Source organism: Triticum aestivum, chromosome 3D, assembly GCF_018294505.1.
Source record: "Triticum aestivum cultivar Chinese Spring chromosome 3D, IWGSC CS RefSeq v2.1, whole genome shotgun sequence".
NCBI lineage: Eukaryota > Viridiplantae > Streptophyta > Magnoliopsida > Poales > Poaceae > Triticum > Triticum aestivum.
In genome coordinates, this window is record NC_057802.1 from 272313981 (window position 1) to 272335213 (window position 21233).

Sequence of the window (21233 nt, forward strand, 5' to 3'; positions counted from 1 at the left end):
CTCCAGGACTCTTCGCACTATTTATGTGTGTTGCTGGTGCTGCAACGAGAGATCACAAAAGGTGGACCACAATATGGTCATCCAGGACACACCTTCACTTGAGAGATTACTTGTAGTTGACCAACAAGGTCCAACAAGAATCAATGTCATTTCTGTGCCGAAATCGAAAGTGGTGGGCTACTCGTCTGTCAAATACTACAACTTTCAGGTACAACACTCGCCTTATATACCTCTCCTTCTTGATATCAACGTTATTTCTAGTTTTGAAGATGTATGTTCGTCTGTCATCCAGCGAAGCTTCACCCAGACTCTGGGCACAGTGAAGGCCTTGGCACTAGAATCTGTCGTCCCCAACCTGGACCAAGTTTTCAGTTGCGTGAGATGCTTTCCTTGCCTGAAGAAGCTGTATATCGAGATGATGTTCCTTTCCTGTTAAATGTTAACCATAAGGGAGTTCAATTTTTTGCACCTTTTCCCAAGTTTACAATGACTATGTACTATGATTTCTGAAGGAATTTTGGAGGATTTTAGGACATACACCCCCACCCCATATTGGTTGCTTCGTTCATATGGTTACAATCATCCATAACCATTTCTCCTTTGGATTCATCTGTACTAGTTTTCTTAGGGAATTTTTCATCCAATCCAACCTCTTGTGAAGAAGGCTACATGTTTCTAGATTGCAATCAAATTAATGCCCATGTTAATCATGACAGATCGAAGATGGCACGTTGGTGCATTTTACAAATCCTGCAAACCAAATGGGCATGTAGCAGTCTTCAAAACTGCATGTAGGCACTAACACATTCTCTTCTTTTGCAATGCATATTAGGCCCGGTGGAAGATATTGATAACGACAATCACATTGAATGCCTGGATCTGCATCTCTCAAATATTACTTTGAACTTCTACCGAGGGACCCCATCAGAGATTACACTCGCCATGTTCTTTCTTGCTAGAGCAAAGGTGCTGAGGGTACTCAGGTTGAACACGCATTTAATTAGGAAAGATCAATGGTATAATTATCAGAGGCGGCTGGTACTATGGAATGGAAGTGCCTCCAAAAATGCCAAACTTCGTATTGGAAGAGCATATGACAAAGCAATTGGAAGTTATTGTGTCAAACCCATACATGACTTGTGAGCGGCTGATCCCTTTTCAGAAATGATGCAGCAGGCAATGTTTGAATTTGGGCGTTGTAATCTTTGAATTTGAACCTTGCAATATTTATGGTATTTGTTATATTGAACCGTTTCTGTTCTCTTGTCTCAACGCAAACAGTTCATCCGGGTGAACCGCATGTCGTACATCGCACACACCTTGATCTGGCTGACCGTTTCTTTTGTGTTGCCTAATCACAAACAGTTCATCCGAGTGAACTGTATGTTGTACATTGCACACACCTTGATCTGGTTGACCGTTTATTTTGTGTTGCCTAATCACAAACAGTTCATCCGTGTGAACCGTATGCTGTACATCACACATGCCTTCATCAGGCTGCCCGTTTCTTTTGTTTCGCCTCATCGCAAACGGTTCATTGACTGAACCGTATGCCCTGGATCGCACACGCAACTAAAATCTGAACCGTGTTTGATGCATCCTCCATTAAAAACGCTTTGCACCTTTTTTGATGTTTTTTTACATCCCCATTTGTGATTAATGCATCGCACATAGTTTCATGAAAGGGTCTCTGATTGTAGTGTCACGTTAGCAGCATCCTACATTAGTGGTGACTTTACTCTCTCATTGAACCCCTGTGTAACCGAGGGCTGCGAGGTGTCGGCGTACTCTATATAAGCTACCCTCCCCTCTTGCACAAGGGTTCGCACCCCCTGTAACTCAACACTTTAATCTACACAGCCTCTGCGGCATCGAGACGTAGGGTTGTTACTTCCTCTAAGAGGGGCCTGAACTCGTAAAACCGAGTGTACAACCTCACCGTAGCTAGGAACTACCTCCTCCTATGTACCCCCTATCTCTACTATCAGACATGTTCCCACGACAACTGGCACGTTTCAAGGGATCAACCCTGGCAGGAGTCATCATAAGGGGAAGATCATGCTACCGGTGACATTTGGGGGAGAGTTAAACTACCAGACCGAGAAGATCGTATTTGCTTTTGTGGACATTCCCCTGTCGTACAATGGAATCCTTGGTCACCCCATTCTCACCAAATTCATGGCAGCATCCCACTATGGCTACAACACCTTGAAGATGCCAGGGCCGATAGGCGTCATTTCCATTCCATCAGACGAGAAGGATGCAATCATTTTTGTGGACAAGATGTACCGAGAAGAAGTCGCGGCAGAGGCCGCGGAAGCCACTGTTCCCGCCAAGAAAAGTAAAGGAAAGAATAAAGCTAACAAGGGCTCCAGTGACGAATCTGGGAAGCGCACCTCTTCGAAGTATGCTGCACTTGTTGATGACTTGCCGGAGAGTTCCAAGAGCAAGAGACCCAAGGCTGCTGCACCCGCTGTGAAAAATGTCCCGGCAGGGCCGGCTGGCACTGATGGTACCTTCACTATCAGTGCCACGCTCGATGACAAATAGGAAAGCACGCTTGTTTTCTTCCTGTGGACGAATATCGATGTGTTTGTTTGGCAACCATCTGATATCCCCGATGTTCCCAGGGAGGTAATCGAGCACCACCTTGCTGTCTGCCCACACGCCCGACCCGTCATGCAGAAGGTCTGGAAGCAAGCTTTGGAGCGGTGCTACTTCTTGAGCTTGCGTTGGTTTTCCCTTGAAGAGGAAAGGGTGATGCAACAAAGTAGAGATAAGTATTTCCCTCAGTTTGAGAACCAAGGTATCAATCCAGTAGGAGACAACGCACAAGTCACGAACACCTACACAAACAATCAAACAACTTGCACCCAATGCGATAAAGGGGTTGTCAATCCCTTCACGGTTACTTGCAAAAGTGAGATCTGATAGAGATAGATAAACGGTAAAGTAAATATATTTGGTATTTTTTGTTTATAGATCAGAAAGTAAAAGATTGCAAAATAGTAGATCGGAAACTTATACGGTGGGTGAACAAATTACGATCGGAAACTTATATGGTGGGAAACTTATACGATGGAAAATAGACCCGGGGGCCATAGGTTTCACTAGAGACTTCTCTCAAGATAGCAAATAATACGGTGGGTGAACAAATTACTGCCGAGCAATTGATAGAAAAGCGCAAAGTTGTGATGATATCTAAGGCAATGATCATGAATATATGCATCACGTCCATGTCAAGTAGACCGAAACGATTATGCATCTAATACTATTACTCGACGCATTGATCGCTATCCAGCATGCATCTAGAGTATTAAGTTCATAAAGAAGGGAGTAACGCATTAAGCAAGATGACGTAATGTAGAGGAATTAACTCAAGCAATATGATGAAAACCCCATCTTTTTATCCTTGATGGCAACAATACAATACATGCCTTGATGCCCCTACTGTCACTGGGAAAGGACACCGCAAGACTGAACCCAAAGCTAAGCACTTCTCCCATTGCAAGAAAAACCAATCTAGTTGGTCAAACCAAACCGATAGTTCGAAGATAATTACAAAGATATCAAATCATGCATAAAAGAATTCAGAGGAGATTCAAATAATATTCATAGATAAGATGATCATAAATCCACAATTCATCAGATCTCAGCAAACACACCGCAAAAGAATATCACATCGAATAGATCTCCAAGAACATCGAGGAGAACATGGTATTGAGAATCAAAGAGAGAGAAGAAGCCATCTAGCTACTAGCTATGGACCCGTAGGTCTGTGGTAAAATACTCACGCTTCATCTGAAGTGCAATAGAGTTGATGTAGAAGCCCTTGTGATTGAATCCCCCTCCGGCAGGGTGCTGGAAAAGGTCCCTAGATGGGATCTCACGGGTACAAAAGGTTGCGGCGGTGGAAAAGTGTTTTTGTGGATGCCTCTGTTGGTTTGGGGATATATGGGAATATATAGGCAAAGAAATTAGGTCAAGGAGTGCACGAGGGGTCCATAAGGGTGGGGGCGCGCCCTCCGTCCTTGTGGCCGCCTGTAACGCCCACGATGCGGCTATATCTCCCACGTGTCGAGGCACGACTTAGAGGCATAACCGCATTGTGGTTTTGTCGCAAGAAGGGTCATCTTCACACAATCCCATGTAATGAACAAGAATGGGATAAAGAGTTGGCTTACAATCTCCACTTCACACAATACATAAAAAAATCATACATCATTCAAGATACACACATAGGTCCGACTACGGAACCAAAAGAAAAGAAGACAACCCAACTGCCAGATCCCTGATCGTCCCAACTGGGCACCACTACTGATCAAAATGAAAAGAAACAACACAACGAACAAGATCTTCATCAAGCTCCCACTTGAGCTCGGTTGCGTCACCTGCACTGGTATCATCGGCACCTGCAACTGTTTTGGTAGAATCTGTGAGTCACGAGGACTCAAAGATCTCACACCCGCGAGATCAAGACTATTTAAGCTTATAGGAAAGGATGGTGTAGTGTGGTGGAGCTGCAGCAAGCACTAGCATATATGGTGGCTAACATACGCAAGTGAGAGCGAGAAGAGAAGCAACGGAACGGTCGTGAACTAGCCATGATCAAGAAGTGATCCTGAACTCCTACTTACGTCAAACATAACCCAGAAACCGTGTTCACTTCCCGGACTCCGCCGAGAAGAGACCATCATGGCTACACACGCGGTTGATGCGTTTTAATTAAGGTCAAGTGTCAAGTTCTCTACAACCGGATATTAACAAATTCCCATCTGCCACATAACCGCGGGCACGGCTTTCGAAAGATAATACCCTATAGGGGTGTCCCAACTTAGCCCATTATAAGCTCTCACGGTCAACGAAGGATAAACCTTCTCCTGGGAAGACCCGATCAGTCTCGGAATCCCGGTTTACAAGACATTTCGACAATGGTAAAACAAGACCAGCAAAGCCGCCCGAATGTGCCGACAAATCCTGATAGGAGCTGCACATATCTCGTTCTCAGGGCACACCGGATGAACACTACGTACAACTAAAACCAGACCTCGAGTTTCCCCGAGGTGGCGCTGCAAGTGGCTCTAGTTTGGACCAGCACTCAGAGGAACACTGGCCCGGGGGTTTAAAATAAAGATGACCCTTGAGTCTGCAGAACCCAAGGGAAAAAGGCTTAGATAGGCGAATGGTAAAACCAAGGTTGGGCCTTGATAGGCGAACTGTCAAGGGGGTCCCATAAATCACCCAACCACGTAAGGAACGCAAAATCAAAGAACATAACACCGGTATGACGGAAACTAGGGTGGCAAGAGTGGAACAAAACACCAGGCATAAGGCCGAGCCTTCCACCCTTTACCATGTATATAGATGCATTAATTAAATAAGAGATATTGTGATATCCCAACATAAACATAATCCAACATGGAGCAATCTTCATCTTCACCTGCAACTAGCGACGCTATAAGAGGGGCTGAGCAAAAGCAGTAACATAGCCAAACAACGGTTTGCTAGGAAGGGTGACAAAGGTTAGAGGTGGTTTCATGGCAATTTGGGAGGCATGGTATAGCAAGTGGTAGGTAACGCGGCATAGCAATAGAGCGAACAACTAGCAAGCAAAGATAGAAGTGATTTCGAGGGTACGGTCATCTTGCCTGAGATCCCGCAAGGGAGAAGAACGAGTCCATGAAGAAGACAAACGGATGTAGTCGAACGAATCCTCACAACTCCGGAACAAAACCGAAGCTAACGAGAGAAGCAACCCGGAAAGAAACAAACAACATAGTAAACAACCACCACATAAACATGGCATGATGCACAATCAAGTATGATGCATGTCCGGTTTAATGAGGCATGGAATGGCAAATGCACCAATCAACACTACAAATTAAGTGGAGCTCAATATGCAACGAGTTGCATATTGACGAAACACCACATCAATTATTTAGTTCGCTCTTGTTTAAGTACACAACAATATTAAATGTTGATTAACATGGCAAGAGGTGAGGCATATGAAAACTAACTATTTAAGCAAGTTAAATGAGGCCGGAAACAAACAACAACAATTCCGGAAAATCCTCATATGCATATTGTAGATTTGGTACTGTTCTGCCATAAACACAATTTTAATGTTGTTAAACAGCAAAATGAAGTGCACCATGTTAAACTAGGCATTTTTCCAAGCAAGTTACATATATAGTTTATTTAAATCCGAGTTACGGTTAATTAGTTATGAATTAAATCATTTTAACATGTCATTTAAGCAAATTTAAACAAACAGCATTTTAAACATTTTAAACATGGATGTGAGTGGCAAATTATTAATCTACACCAAATTCTAAGAATTTTACATATATAAATTATTAACAAAAGATGCACGGTTAATTAATTATTAATGCATGAACATCAGGGGTTTTTCTGTAAAACTGCAATACTCTGGATAATAGCTAAATTCGCAGCAGCAGAAAAAAACAGATCTGGGCCCAAAACGGAGATCAGGCCCAAAGCGCGGGGAGCTGCTCATAGTGGGCTGGCAGAGCTGGGTTCACGCGGATGGGCCGAGGGGAGGCTGGGCCTTGGCGCTGTGGATGAGGCCCAAGCGTGTGGAGTGAAAGCGGTCAACGCGTGAGGCGCGCATGCGGGCGGATCGAGCAGGAAGCAGCGCTGCTCGTCCTCCTTGGCCGAGGACCAGGGGAAACAGGGGATGACGGGCGGACTTGGCGCGGAGGAAGGAGGTCCGGCGGGGGCGCGGGTCCCCAGGGCGTCGGATCCGGCCGGGGGGGGGTGGGGCCCATCTCCGATGATGGTGGCGCCGGCTGATGCTCCTGTTCGAGGCAAGGATAGAAAGAGAGATATTCAGAGAACCAGAATGGAAAGGGGAAGAAGAGAGAAGGCGAGGGCGACGGGCGCGCGATGGCCTGAGGAGAACCCACGGTTCAGCAGCGAGGAGGCCAGGAAAGAGCGGGTCCGGCGGCATCGGATCAAGGCAGAGATGAAGCGGGGCGGCCGCGCGGACGGACGGCAGCGGAGGCAGGAGCTCCATGGGCGGCGGCGCTGGACTTGGCGCTGGCCTCGTCCTTGATGCAGAGGAAGCAGGGCGCGGCGGCACTGGACAGGAATGCAGTAGCGGGGTGACGGCCACGGCAGGACTTGGCGACGGCGGAAGGAGGTCCGGCGAGACAGGGGGACTCGGGCGACGCGGGAAGCAGAGGAGGCCGAGGTGCCATGGTAGTGGAACGGCAGCGGCGGCGGAACTTGGGGCGCCGGAGATGGGGACGGGGCCCTGCTGGCAGGATCCGGCTGGGAACGGGCAAGGGTGGCGGAGGCGGAGCTCTGCTCTGGCGAGCTGGTTACGAGGTGGTCGGGGCGATCTTCTCCTGGCGCCATGGATGGGTACTCCTACGGGACAGAGACAAAAGAGAGAGAAAAGTGAGGGGGATTGAGCGATGCTCCTGGTTGGATCGGTCGCAACTTCGAGGAGGGGAAGGTGGTGGCTGCTGATCTGGAGCGGGGAGATCCCGAGGAAGAGGAGGATGGAGGCAGTGGCGGCGGCAGAGAAAGGATGGATGGGACAAGCCTCCTTAAAACTAGCTGTTTAAATAGCTAGGTGGACTAGCTTAAGGCAAAACGGGCCCTCCCATCAAAATTGAACGGTCGAGAAAAAAGGCTGTGGAGAGTCCAACAAAGAAAACGGTGATGTTTTGTAGATGTTTGGGGATGATCCGAATCCAACGGTGACAACAACCCGGGTCGGGTTCGGGGAGGTTCCAGACGCGCGAGAGGGGTCTATGCACTACGCAAGGAGGGGTTCGGTGGTTGTGCACAGAGGGTCAAACGGTCAGACAAGAGAGAATCGAAAATCCGGTTAGACTCAGAATGGTCAACGAACGCAAGGGGGACGCGGCAACTACGAGCGGATTCAAGTTTTTAAAAACAAAGACGGCAACGAGTGCTGATGCAATGCAAAAGACGCGATGATAAATGCAACAAACAAATAAACACCCGACGGTCACGCAAAACATGGCAGGCGTCTGGAGCGTCGGTCTCGGGGCGTTACAACACTCCACCACTACAAGAGGATCTCGTCCCGAGATCTAGGATGGCACCGGGGAGAAACGGAAGAGGAACAGGTAAAACAAGTTGCTTCTTTGATAAACGAGTGAAACCACGAACCTTGAGAGATTGAACGAATTAAAAGAGAGAATACAACGAAGATGAACAAAGTTGAATACAATCCGTTAGGAAAGAGGAACAAGGAACATCAGTAGAACCTTGTAGGTTGAAAGACATGAATGGAAAAAAATCAATGAACGAGAAATACATGCAAGCACTCCGGTTGAAACGAGATGTACAAGGAACGATAATGATCGATTACGATAACGCTCCGGTTGGAAAATGGAAGGGGTACAATATGGACTTGGCAAAATGAAAGCACTTGGATGAGACTCCGGTTAAAAGAGGAATGATAGACACAACACTCCGGTTAAAACAAGATAAAGAAAGGAATAAGAATGACATACTTTGGGCAGCATTCCGACTGTAAATGGAAGGAATTGAACATGATCTTGACAAGATGAGAGCTCGATGAAATTAACAACACATTGCCTCCGGTACTAAAAAAAGAATGGCACAAGGGGTAAGAAAGATTTCAGACAGCACTCCGGTTGAGGGAGGAGACAAAACTTGATAAGATGAGAGAACTCGAATGAAAACACGACACTCCAGCTAAACGGATAAGAAAGGAAAAATAACATGATCTTGACAAAACAAGAAGATGGGTCTAAGAGAGCAATATCACAAAGCCTCCGGAAACAATGCATGATAGTTAGATAGTTGGAGTGAATAGAACGAAGAATGAAACCAACATCTCCTACCATAAATGAATTTTAAAGAGCATCCTTACGAAGTAGGACCGAACGGAGTAGTTGGAAAAACCAACAACGAAATGAATAAGCTTGTTGTGGGCTTATGGCAAACATCTCAAAATTATGAGGTGAGCTTCTGCCACCAACGGAAACAAATGATTGCTTGAGATCAACGAAGAAATTAAAACTTCTCTCGCCGAGAGGATAGGAGAAAATTTGGATCATTGATAGACACCACAATTAGCAACATTCCTTAGGGAAGGCTGTAGGTGAAATATAACCCAAGATAACTCCAACAAAAAGATTGATTGGTTGAAAAGATCTCTTGAACGAAGAGAAAATGATGGATTTAATTATCTCATTACTGACAACTTGTGAATCATGAAACATGAAGGAAAATATCAAGAATGACATAACACCATCTCAAAAGATAAGATAGAGAGAATTGCACTTCAGAATGCAAGATGAAGAATGCTTGAACTCCTCAAAACAGAACATGTGTTGAACACCATGTTTATTTTAGAGTATAGCTTGGCGGATCTTAACTCCGAGAGAATTCTTGACGAACAATTGAAGAATGAAAAGAATCCTTGACGAAGCACCATGTAGATCCTCCATGAAGAACTCCGGTAATAAAAGGATGATAAAAGAAAGAGGAGTTGAAAACACAAGGTGAAACCTTGCAGTGATAAAATGAAGCTTTGAAATGATATAACCGAGAAAACTTGGAACTCCGGAAAGAAAAGATGAACAACTTGGAGCCGAAAATTTGATATCATGAACGAACTCCGAAAGAAGGAATTAATCACTTGGATGAAACAATAATAAGAATTATGTTATGCGTATCCTTCACCAATATAAATTGATGACAATCAACGGATTTGGCATACTACTTATTCTCGTAGAAAGTATTAACATAGATATTGCGCAAACTTGGGAAGGCCTTCATCGAACCACCGGTAGGATTGAAACAACGAATAACTTGATATGTGACGAAGGAAGAGAAATCTTGAACGAACCACTGTAAGAATTGGAAATGAAAGTAGCAAAGGCACAATTCACCGGGAGGAATTGGAAAACGAAAGAAGATACTTGAGGGGATTTAGATACAAGTGAACGAATAGATGACGAGCTGAATAGAGAATACTTGAATGATGCACCGGTAAGATTTGGAGAAGAACGAAGAGACATCAATTTAGAATAATTGAAGAACGAAGCTGAAAACTTAGAACGAAGAAATCTTCTGAAATGATGGCCTTTGGATGATCAAGAAATGAAAACAACTCTGAAATGCTCCGGATGCATGAGAAGAATTTTCAAAATCGAAAACAATTATGAGAGGATGGCATAAGCTAGAACTATGAATCTTCAAGACAACGGACCAAGATTTAGGAGAAATTCTTCTTCGGTCTTCAAATGTGGAGAATGATGATGAGAAACACCACCATGAATTATTGAGGCACTCCGGAACCATGAAGAATAGAAAGGTTGAATCAACAATGAAAAGAATTTGAAAGATCTTGGAGAAAGACATTTGACTGATGATAATTCACTCTTACGTCAAACTTTGCAATGAATTTGAGAATAACTCCGGAAAAATTAGATGAGTCAGGTAAGATCTTGGAAAAAGACCTGTGGGTCAGGGCCCACTCAAAAAAACACCGTTGAAATGATTAAAAGAAAGATTGCGCCGGTTGAATTAAATTGCTTGAATGAGATAGCATCCTCAAAAGAACTTGAACGGATTGGGAATGGAAATGTGAATCTTCTGAGGTATCTTGTACACTCCGGAACCAATGAATGGCGAGAAGTGGATGATTAAAAGATACACCGGCATGAGAAAACATTTGTAACAGGGAAAGGAATGTGACCAACATTGAAGGCTTGAAATTAGTCCACCGGAGAATAAAAAGCATGAAGAATGATAAACTTGAAGAACATCTTCATGAGAACCACCGGGTAAGAACATTGATTGAAAAGAATGAAGGTACTTCACGTGAATAAAAATGGATACTAGATTAAGCAATCTGATTCCTTGAAGGAAGAAGGGTGGGAGGGCGGGAAAAACAAAGGCAACTTGGGGCAGATGGAATAAACACCATTGAGAAAAACTTAGAGTTGATCTTGCGGATGTTGAAAAGATCGGATCCACTTGAAGAGAAGCACGCCGGTTGGAAAAGAATTAACATGACGACCTCGATGATCAAGAATGATTAGTATCCGCATAGAAGTATGAGAACACCGCTTAGGAAAGGTATGGATTCCACATTTGACTTCGAAGCAACTCGAATACCACAAATAAAACAAAACAAAGGATTTGGCTTGCAGAATAAGCCGGAACGAACATATGATAGAGATTTCGTCCAAAGTTTTCGTGGTGGGGCCCACACGGGCTCGATCGTACAGCACCATCATGTACAAGGCAGTGCACATGACATACGAAGCGTCCCCGAGTCGGCATAGCCAAGGACTCTTTAAGACACTACGAGACCACTGTAAAACCAACCGTGTACAGGCGGACCGCTAGACGTCGAACCCCAATCTCATATCATGCATCTGTCGGAAAGATATCCTAAGAGCTACTTGAATTCCCACTTATAAACTCCCGAAACTTTCTGGTTATGCAATCAGGTGTCGGGGATACAGGGGACACAAAATATATCACCCAAACTAACAATACCTAGATCCAGCTGTATCCATCCGTCAACACATAACCAAGAAAACTCCGGAAATCGTTTACCTCAACCTTCGAAAAGCATCCGTTATACGAGTTATGGCAATACTCCCGAACTCCCGCCCCAGTACTGGGTGGCGTCGAGGTGATCTCACCAACAACTGCATAAAAGAGATTTCGATGTCGGCGAAACTCAGGTATTCCAGAACTGCAACGATAAAATTGTGACGACAACACCTCGGAGCTCAACTCCCCGGGACACTGCCACAACCCCTAAATGTCAGGAGGCACCAAGAACAATGTTCTCGTCACAAAACCATCGGAACGATTCCAAGATACCCGCGTGATCCTAAAAAAATTTAGTGAAATTTGAGGAGAGAAGAGTCAAAACTTCTACGTCAGGAGACCTCACCAGAGCGACGAAGGGACTGAGGAGTAAAAAGAATCCTACTCTCCGATATATATAATCCTAAGACTCAAAACATTTTTGTTCTAGACTCAACAACGCCAGCGATTCGATCAAGCAGGGGGCTCCTAAGTCGGGGATGGCTCTGATTACCAACTTGTAACGCCCACGATGCGGCTATATCTCCCACGTGTCGAGGCACGACTTAGAGGCATAACCGCATTGTGGTTTTGTCGCAAGAAGGGTCATCTTCACACAATCCCATGTAATGAACAAGAATGGGATAAAGAGTTGGCTTACAATCGCCACTTCACACAATACATAAATAAATCATACATCATTCAAGATACACACATAGGTCCGACTACGGAACCAAAAGAAAAGAAGACAACCCAACTGCTAGATCCCTGATCGTCCCAACTGGGCTCCACTACTGATCAACATGAAAAGAAACAACACAACGAACAAGATCTTCATCGAGCTCCCACTTGAGCTCAGTTGCGTCACCTGCACTGGTATCATCGGCACCTGCAACTGTTTTGGAAGTATCTGTGAGTCACGAGGACTCAGCAATCTCACACCCGCGAGATCAAGACTATTTAAGCTTATAGGAAAGGATGGTGTAATGAGGTGGAGCTGCAGCAAGCACTAGCATATATGGTGGCTAACATACGCAAATGAGAGCGAGAAGAGAAGCAACGGAACGGTCGTGAACTAGCAATGATCAAGAAGTGATCCTGAACTCCTACTTACGTCAAACATAACCCAGAAACCGTGTTCACTTCCCGGACTCCGCCGAGAAGAGACCATCACGGCTACACACGCGGTTGATGCGTTTTAATTAAGGTCAAGTGTCAAGTTCTCTACAACCGGATATTAACGAATTCCCATCTGCCACATAACGGCGGGCACGGCTTTCGAAAGATAATACCCTGCAGGGGTGTCCCAACTTAGCCCATTATAAGCTCTCACGGTCAACGAAGGATAAACCTTCTCCCAGGAAGACCCGATCAGTCTCGGAATCCCGGTTTACAAGACATTTCGACAATGGTAAAACAAGACCAGCAAAGCCGCCCGAATGTGCCGACAAATCCTGATAGGAGCTGCACATATCTCGTTCTCAGGGCACACCGGATGAACACTATGTACAACTAAAACCAGACCTTGAGTTTCCCCGAGGTGGCGCTCCATGTGGCTCTAGTTTGGACCAGCACTCAGAGGAACACTGGCCCGGGGGTTTAAAATAAAGATGACCCTTGAGTCTGCAGAACCCAAGGCAAAAAGGCTTAGGTAGGCGAATGGTAAAACCAAGGTTGGGCCTTGTTGGAGGAGTTTTATTCAAAGCGAACTGTCCAGGGGGTCCCATAAATCACCCAACCGCGTAAGGAACGCAAAATCAAAGAACATAACACCGGTATGACGGAAACTAGGGCAGCAAGAGTGGAACAAAACACCAGGCATAAGGCCGAGCCTTCCACCCTTTACCAAGTATATAGATGCATTAATTAAATAAGAGATATTGTGATATCCCAACATAAACATAATCCAACATGGAGCAATCTTCATCTTCACCTGCAACTAGCAACGCTATAAGAGGGGCTGAGCAAAAGCAGTAACATAGCCAAACAACGGTTTGCTAGGAAGGGTGACAAAGGTTAGAGGTGGTTTCATGGCAATTTGGGAGGCATGGTATAGCAAGTGGTAGGTAACGCGGCATAGCAATAGAGCGAACAACTAGCAAGCAAAGATAGAAGTGATTTCGAGGGTACGGTCATCTTGCCTGAGATCCCGCAAGGGAGAAGAACGAGTCCATGAAGAAGACAAACGGATGTAGTCGAACGAATCCTCACAACTCCGGAACAAAACCGAAGCTAACGAGAGAAGCAACCCGGAAAGAAACAAACAACATAGTAAACAACCACCACATAAACATGGCATGATGCACAATCAAGTATGATGCATGTCCGGTTTAATGAGGCATGGCATGGCAAATGCACCAATCAACACTAAAAATTATGTGGAGCTCAATATGCAACGAGTTGCATATTGACGAAACGCCACATCAATTATTTAGTTCGCTCTTGTTTAAGTACACAACAATATTAAATGTTGATTAACATGGCAAGAGGCGAGGCATATGAAAACTAACTATTTAAGCAAGTTAAATGAGGCCGGAAACAAACAACAACAATTCCGGAAAATCCTCATATGCATATTGTAGATTTGGTACTGTTCTGCCATAAACGCAATTTTAATGTTGTTAAACAGCAAAATGAAGTGCACCATGTTAAACTAGGCATTTTTCCAAGCAAGTTACATATATAGTTTATTTAAATCCGAGTTATGGTTAATTAGTTATGAATTAAATCATTTTAACATGGCATTTAAGCAAATTTAAACAAACAGCATTTTAAACATTTTAAACATGGATGAGAGTGGCAAATTATTAATCTACACCAAATTCTAAGCATTTTACATATATAAATTATTAACAAAAGATGCACGGTTAATTAATTATTAATGCATGAACATGAGGGGTTTTTCTGTAAAACTGCAATACTCTGGATAATAGCTAAATTCGCAGCAGAAGAAAAAAACAGATCTGGGCCCAAAATGGAGATCAGGCCCAAAGCGCGGGGAGCTGCTCACAGTGGGCTGGCAGAGCTGGGTTCACGCGGATGGGCCGAGGGGAGGCTGGGCCTTGGTGCTGTGGATGAGGCCCAAGCGCGTGGAGTGAAAGTGGTCAACGCGTGAGGCACGCATGCGGGCGGATCGAGCAGGCAGCAGCGCTGCTCGTCCTCCTTGGCTGAGGACCAGGCGAAACAGGGGATGACGGGCGGACTTGGCGCGGAGGAAGGAGGTCCGGCGGGGGCGCGGGTCCCCAGGGGGTCGGATCCGGCCGGGGGGGAGCCCATCTCCGATGATGGTGGCACCGGCTGATGCTCCTGTTCGAGGCAAGGACAGAGAGAGAGAGATATTCAGAGAACCAGAACGGAAAGGGGAAGAAGAGAGAAGGCGAGGGCGACGGGCGCGCGATGGCCTGAGGAGAACCCACGGTTCGGCAGCGAGGAGGCCAGGAAAGAGCGGGTCCGGCGGCATCGGATCAAGGCGGAGATGAAGTGGGGCGGCCGCGCGGACGGACGGCAGCGGAGGCAGGAGCTCCATGGCCGGCGGCACTGGACTTGGCGCTGGCCTCGTCCTTGATGCAGAGGAAGCAGGGCGCGGCGGCACTGGACAGGAATGCAGTAGCGGGGTGACGGCCACGGCAGGACTTGGCGACGGCGGAAGGAGGTCCGGCGAGACAGGGGGACTCGGGCGACGCGGGAAGCAGAGGAGGCCGAGGTGCCATGGTAGTGGAACGGCAGCGGCGGCGGAACTTGGGGCGCCCGAGATGGGGACGGGGCCCTGCTGGCAGGATCCGGCTGGGAACGGGCAAGGGTGGCAGAGGAGGAGCTCTGCTCCGGCGAGCTGGTTACGAGGTGGTCGGGGCGATCTTCTCCTGGCGCCATGGATGGGTACTCCTACGGGACAGAGACAAAAGAGAGAGAAAAGTGAGGGGGTTTGAGCGATGCTCCTGGTTGGATCGGTCGCAACTTCGAGGAGGGGAAGGTGGTGGCTGCTGATCTGGAGCGGGGGAGATCCCGAGGAAGAGGAGGATGGAGGGAGTGGCGGCGGCAGAGAAAGGATGGATGGGACAAGCCTCCTAAAAACTAGGGTTAGGCTGTTTAAATAGCTAGGTGGACTAGCTTAAGGCAAAACGGGCCCTCCGATCAAAATTGAACGGTCGAGAAAAAAGGCTGTGGAGAGTCCAACAAAGAAAACGGTGATATTTTGTAGGTGTTTGGGGATGATCCGAATCCAACGGTGACAACAACCCGGGTCGGGTTCGGGGAGGTTCCGGACGCGCGAGAGGGGTGTATGCACTACGCAAGGAGGGGTTCGGTGGTTGTGCAGAGAGGGTCAAACGGTCAGACAAGAGAGAATCGAAAATCGGGGAGGTTCCGGTTAGACTCAGAGAGGGACGCGGCAACTACGAGCGGATGCAAGTTTTTAAAAACAAAGACGGCAACGAGTGCCGATGCAATGCAAAAGACGCGATGATAAATGCAACAAACAAATAAACACCCGACGGTCACGCAAAACATGGCAGGCGTCTGGAGCGTCGGTCTCGGGGCGTTACACCACCTCATGGCTCTTCTGACTTCATCTCCAAGTCTCCTGGCTGTCTTCTGGTCCTAGGAAAATCATCGCGAAGGTTTTATTCCGTTTGGACTCCGTTTGTTATTCCTTTTCTGCGAAACTAAAAAACAGGGGAAAACAGGAACTGACACTGGGCTCTAGGTTAATAGGTTAGTCCCAAAAATAATATAAAATAGCATATTAATGCACATAAAACATCCAAAACAGATAATATAATAGCATGGAACAATAAAAAATTATAGATACATTGGAGACATATCAAGCGACAGTAGTTCATTGCCGAGGAGATCAAGAAACTTGAGGCAGCTAGCCTGGTCAGAGGAGTACTGCATCCAACATGGTTAGCAAATTATGTGGTGGTACGCAAGGCAAATGGGAAATGGAGGCTTTGCATAGATTTTACGGATATGAACAAGTCATTCCCGAAGGACCCACTTCCCTTGCCGCGCATCGACCAGATCATGGATTCCACCTCCGGGTGTGACCTGCTTTTTTTCCTGGATGCATACTCTGGATACCACCTGATCTTCATGTCCAAGGAAGACGAGGAGAAGACCGCGTTCATAACCCCATGTGGCACACACTACTTTGTACGGATGCCCTTAGGGTTGAAGAGCGCTAGATCCACTTTCGCAAGAGCAGTCCAGATAGGCTTTGAGTCCCAGTTGCACATAAACATTGAAGCTTACATGGATGATATAATGGTCAAGACCAAGGACAGAGCAACCCTCACTCATGACTTGGAAGAGACTTTTGCAAATCTGCGCAAGATCAACTTGAAGTTGAACCCAGAGAAGTCTATGTTTGGCATTTCCTTCCGGCAAGCTACTTGGATTCTTTGTGTCCCATCGGGGGATAGAGGCCAACCCCGACAAGATCAAGCCTATCGAGGAGATTCAAGCACCCAAGATAGTTAAGGACGTGAGACGTTTGACTAGATGCGTTGCCGCGCTGAGTAGGTTAATTTCCAAGTCTGTCGAGCGCGCCTTGTCGTTCTTCAAAATCTTGAAGATGGCAGGGCCCGTGGAGTGGACCCCGGAGGCGGACGCTGCGCTACAAGATCAGAAGGCCTACCTTTCCTATGTGCCCACCCTAGTCGCTCCTAAACCACAAGAACCGTTGCTGCTATATTTAGCAGCAACTAATCAAGTGGTTAGTTCAGCACTGGTAGCGCAGCGGGAGGTAGATGAAGCAACACCCGCCACCGTTGTCCCCTCTGGAGGAGAATGTGAACCCATCCCGGCAAGGCCAGAGTTAGTCCAAGGCGAGGAAGAGTAGGGCAGCGGAGGTAGTTCCATGGTCACGGCAAGGAAGAAAGTGGTATAGCGCCCAGTGTATTTCTATTACAGGGGGTTAGGTCAAGGTACTCTGGTGAGCAGAAGTTGATTTTTGGCCTCATCATGGCCTCAATGAAACTACACCACTACTTCCATGCCCACGAGATCACGGTCGTCACCCGTTTCCCCTTGCAACTCATACTCCAAAACCCTGAGGCCACTGGCAGGATTGTTGAATGGGCTTTGGAGTTGTCCAACTTTGGTTTGAAGTTTGAAAGAACATCAACTGTTCAGAGCAGCGCACTAGCAAAGTTCATTGCAGAGTGGACGCCAACCGATGATGAAGAAGTACTGGAGACAATCATCTCCGGCAAGGAAGCACCCCAAGAATGGATCATGTACTTTGACGGTGCCTTCTTCCTGCAAGGTGCAGGAGCTGGCGTGCTTCTTGTTGCTCCCACTAGGGAGCACCTCAAGTACATTGTTCGGATGCATTTTGCCCCGGAGAAGGCTACCAACAACACTGCGGAGTACGAAGGGCTCCTTGTCGGGCTCAGGATTGCGACAGAACTGGGAATCAAGAAGCTAATCATCCGTGGAGATTCACAACAAGTGATTAGGAAAGTGAACAAGGATTACCAAAGCCCATTGATGGAGGCATACGTCAAGGAAGTGAGAAAATTGGAGGAGCGCTTTGACGGATTACAAACAGAGCACATACCACGTGCAGAAAACAGCATTGCTGATCATCTGTCAAAGTGCGCTGCGCAAAAACTCCCTATGGAACCAGGGACTTTTGTTCTCCATCTGACTCAACCATTCGTATCCCCGACAACGATGGCCAAAAAATGGAGGAAACTGGACTCCGGCAAGGCTCTCCCGGCAGAGCTCCCCGAAGCCCCCGTCAGAGAGCTTGGCAGGAATGACTCCTCTTCGGCCGACAAGCTGCACCCTCCCGCTGAAAGTGCAACTATCCCTGGGTGGTTTTGGTAATGATTAACAACATATAGCTCATTGAACTAGTGCCATTACAAGATAAATATTTCAGGAAGGTTCAATGATTGGCATGGCATGCATAAGGAATGTGGACCCCTCAAAATGCTAAGGACAAAAGATTGGCTGAAGCTTCAAAGTCCAAGACTCTACATTTTACTTTCAGTGATCCAAGATCACATTGAGTCCATAGGAAAAGCCAATACTATTAAAAGGGGATGAGGTGTTGCTTAATGGCTTGCTTGCTCAAAGTGCTTAGTGATATGCTCCAAAGCCCTCAGCCACTTTCTAATATCCACATATGTCCCAAACCAAAAGTCAAACTTGGCCCCACCGATTTGATCCATCCGGCGCCACCGAGTTCATTTGACATAGCCACTGCCACAAACCCTAGTCACTTCGGTCTCACCGATAGGGATCTCGGTCTCACCGAGACGGGATTGCAAACTCTCTGTTTCCCTTTGTAACGTTTCATTCTAACCGAGATGAGCGATCGGTCCCACCGAGTCTGCAATGCAAACTCTCTGTTTCCTTTTCATAACGCTTCGGTCCCACCAAGACGAGCGAATCGGTCCCACCGAGTTTGCCTGACCAACTCTCTGTTTGCTTATTACCAAAATCGGCCTCACTGAGTTTGTGTAATCTGTCCAACCGAGATTATGTTATGCCCTAACCCTAATGATATCGGTCCCACCGAGTTGACATGTCGGTCCCACCGAAAATCCTAACGTTCGCATTTTGAACTAAATCGGTCTGACCGAGTTTTCTGATTCGGTCCCACCGAGTTTGATTTGTGTGTAACGGTTAGATTTTGTGTGGAGGCTATATATACCCCTCCACCCACTCTTCATTCGTGGAGAGAGCCATCAGAACATGCCTAAACTTCCAAGATACATTTTCTTAGAGAGAACCAACTACACTTGTGTTGAGACCAAGATATTCCATTCCAACCACATAAATCTTGATCTCTAGCCTCCCCCAAGTTGCTTTCCACTCAAATCATCTTTCTACCAAATCCAATCCTATGAGAGAGAGTTGAGTGTTGGGGAGACTATCATTTCAAGCACAAGAGCAAGGAGTTCATCATCAACACACCATCTATTACCTTTTGGAGAGTGGCGTCTCCTAGATTGGCTAGGTGTCACTTGGGAGCCTCCGTCAAGATTGTGGAGTTGAACCAAGGAGTTTGTACGGGCAAGGAGATCGCCTACTTCGTGTAGATCTACCCTAGTGAGGCAAGTCCTTCATGGGCGATGGCCATGGTGGGATAGACAAGGTTACTTCATTGTGGACCCTTCGTGGGTGGAGCCCTCCGTGGACTCGCGCAGCCGTTACCCTTAGTGGGTTGAAGTCTCCATCAACGTGGATGTACGATAGCACCACCTATCGGAACCACGGATAAAAATCTCCGTGTCGACATTGCGTTTGCTCGCTCCAAACTCCTCCCTTTACCTTCATATGCAATTGTTTTACATTCCGCTGCTATACTCTTAGAATTGCATGTGTAGGTTGATTACTTGATTTGTGCTAAGTTGCTAAAATCTGCCAAGACTTAAAATTAGGAAAAGGCTAGATTTTTATTTGGTCAAGTAGTCTAATCACCCCCCTCTAGACATACTTTCGATCCTGCACCCGCCAAACTACCAACTTCTCCGGTCGAGGAGTGCGCTCCCGTGAATGAGGAGGTGCCGCTAGTCCTTGTTGCCGAGCCTCATGCTCCAACTTGGGCACGGCACATCGCTCGGTTCCTCCAAACAGGGGAACTTCCCGAAGAGCAAGAATAAGCTGAGAGAGTAGCCCAAAGGGCCAGTATGTATAAGTTCTCGACGACGCGCTGTACAGAATAAGGCCCAGCGGTGTGAAATTGAAGTGCATTTGCTAGAAGGAGGAAAGGAACTGCTGGCAGAGATATGATACGTCCATTTTGCATCATGCTTTTATATCAATATTTATTGCATTATGGGCTGTTATTACACATTGTGTCACAATACTTATGCCTATTCTCTCTTCTTTTACAAGGTTTACATGAAGACGGGGAATGCCGGCAGCTGGAATTCTGGGCTGGAAAAGGAGCAAATATTAGAGACCTATTCTGCCAACTCCAAAAGTGCTGAAACTCCACGGAAATCATTTTTGGAATTAATAAAAAATACTGAGCGAAGAAAGTACCAGAGGGGGGGCCACCCACCATCCACGAGGGTGGGGGGCGCGCCCTACCCCCAGGCCCCGCCCCCCTGCCTTGTGGGCCCCCTGGCAGGCCTCCGCTGCCCATTTTCTGCTATATGAAGTCTTTTACACTGGAAAGAATCATAAGCAAGCTTTCGGGAAGAAACACCGCTGCCACGAAGCGGAACCTTGGCGGAACCAATCTAGGGCTCCGGCGGAGCTGTTTTGCCGGCGAAACTTCCCTCCGGGAGGGGGAAATCATCGCCATCGTCATCACCATCGCTCCTCTCGTCGAGAGGGGGTCAATCTCCATCAACATCTTCACCAGCACCATCTCCTCTAAAACCCTAGTTCATCTCTTGTATCCAATCTTTGTCTCAAAACCTCAGATTGGTACCTGTGGGTTGCTAGTAGTGTTGATTACTCCTTGTAGTTGATGCTAGTTGGTTTATTTGGTGGAAGATCATATGTTCAGATCCTTTATGCATATTAATACCCCTCTGGTTATGAACATGAATATGATTTGTGAGTAGTCCTGAGGACATGGGAGAAGTCTTGCTATAGTAGTCATGTGAATTTGGTATTCGTTCGATATTTTGAAGAGATGTATGTTGTCTTTCCTCTAGTGGTGTTATGTGAACATCGACTACATGACACTT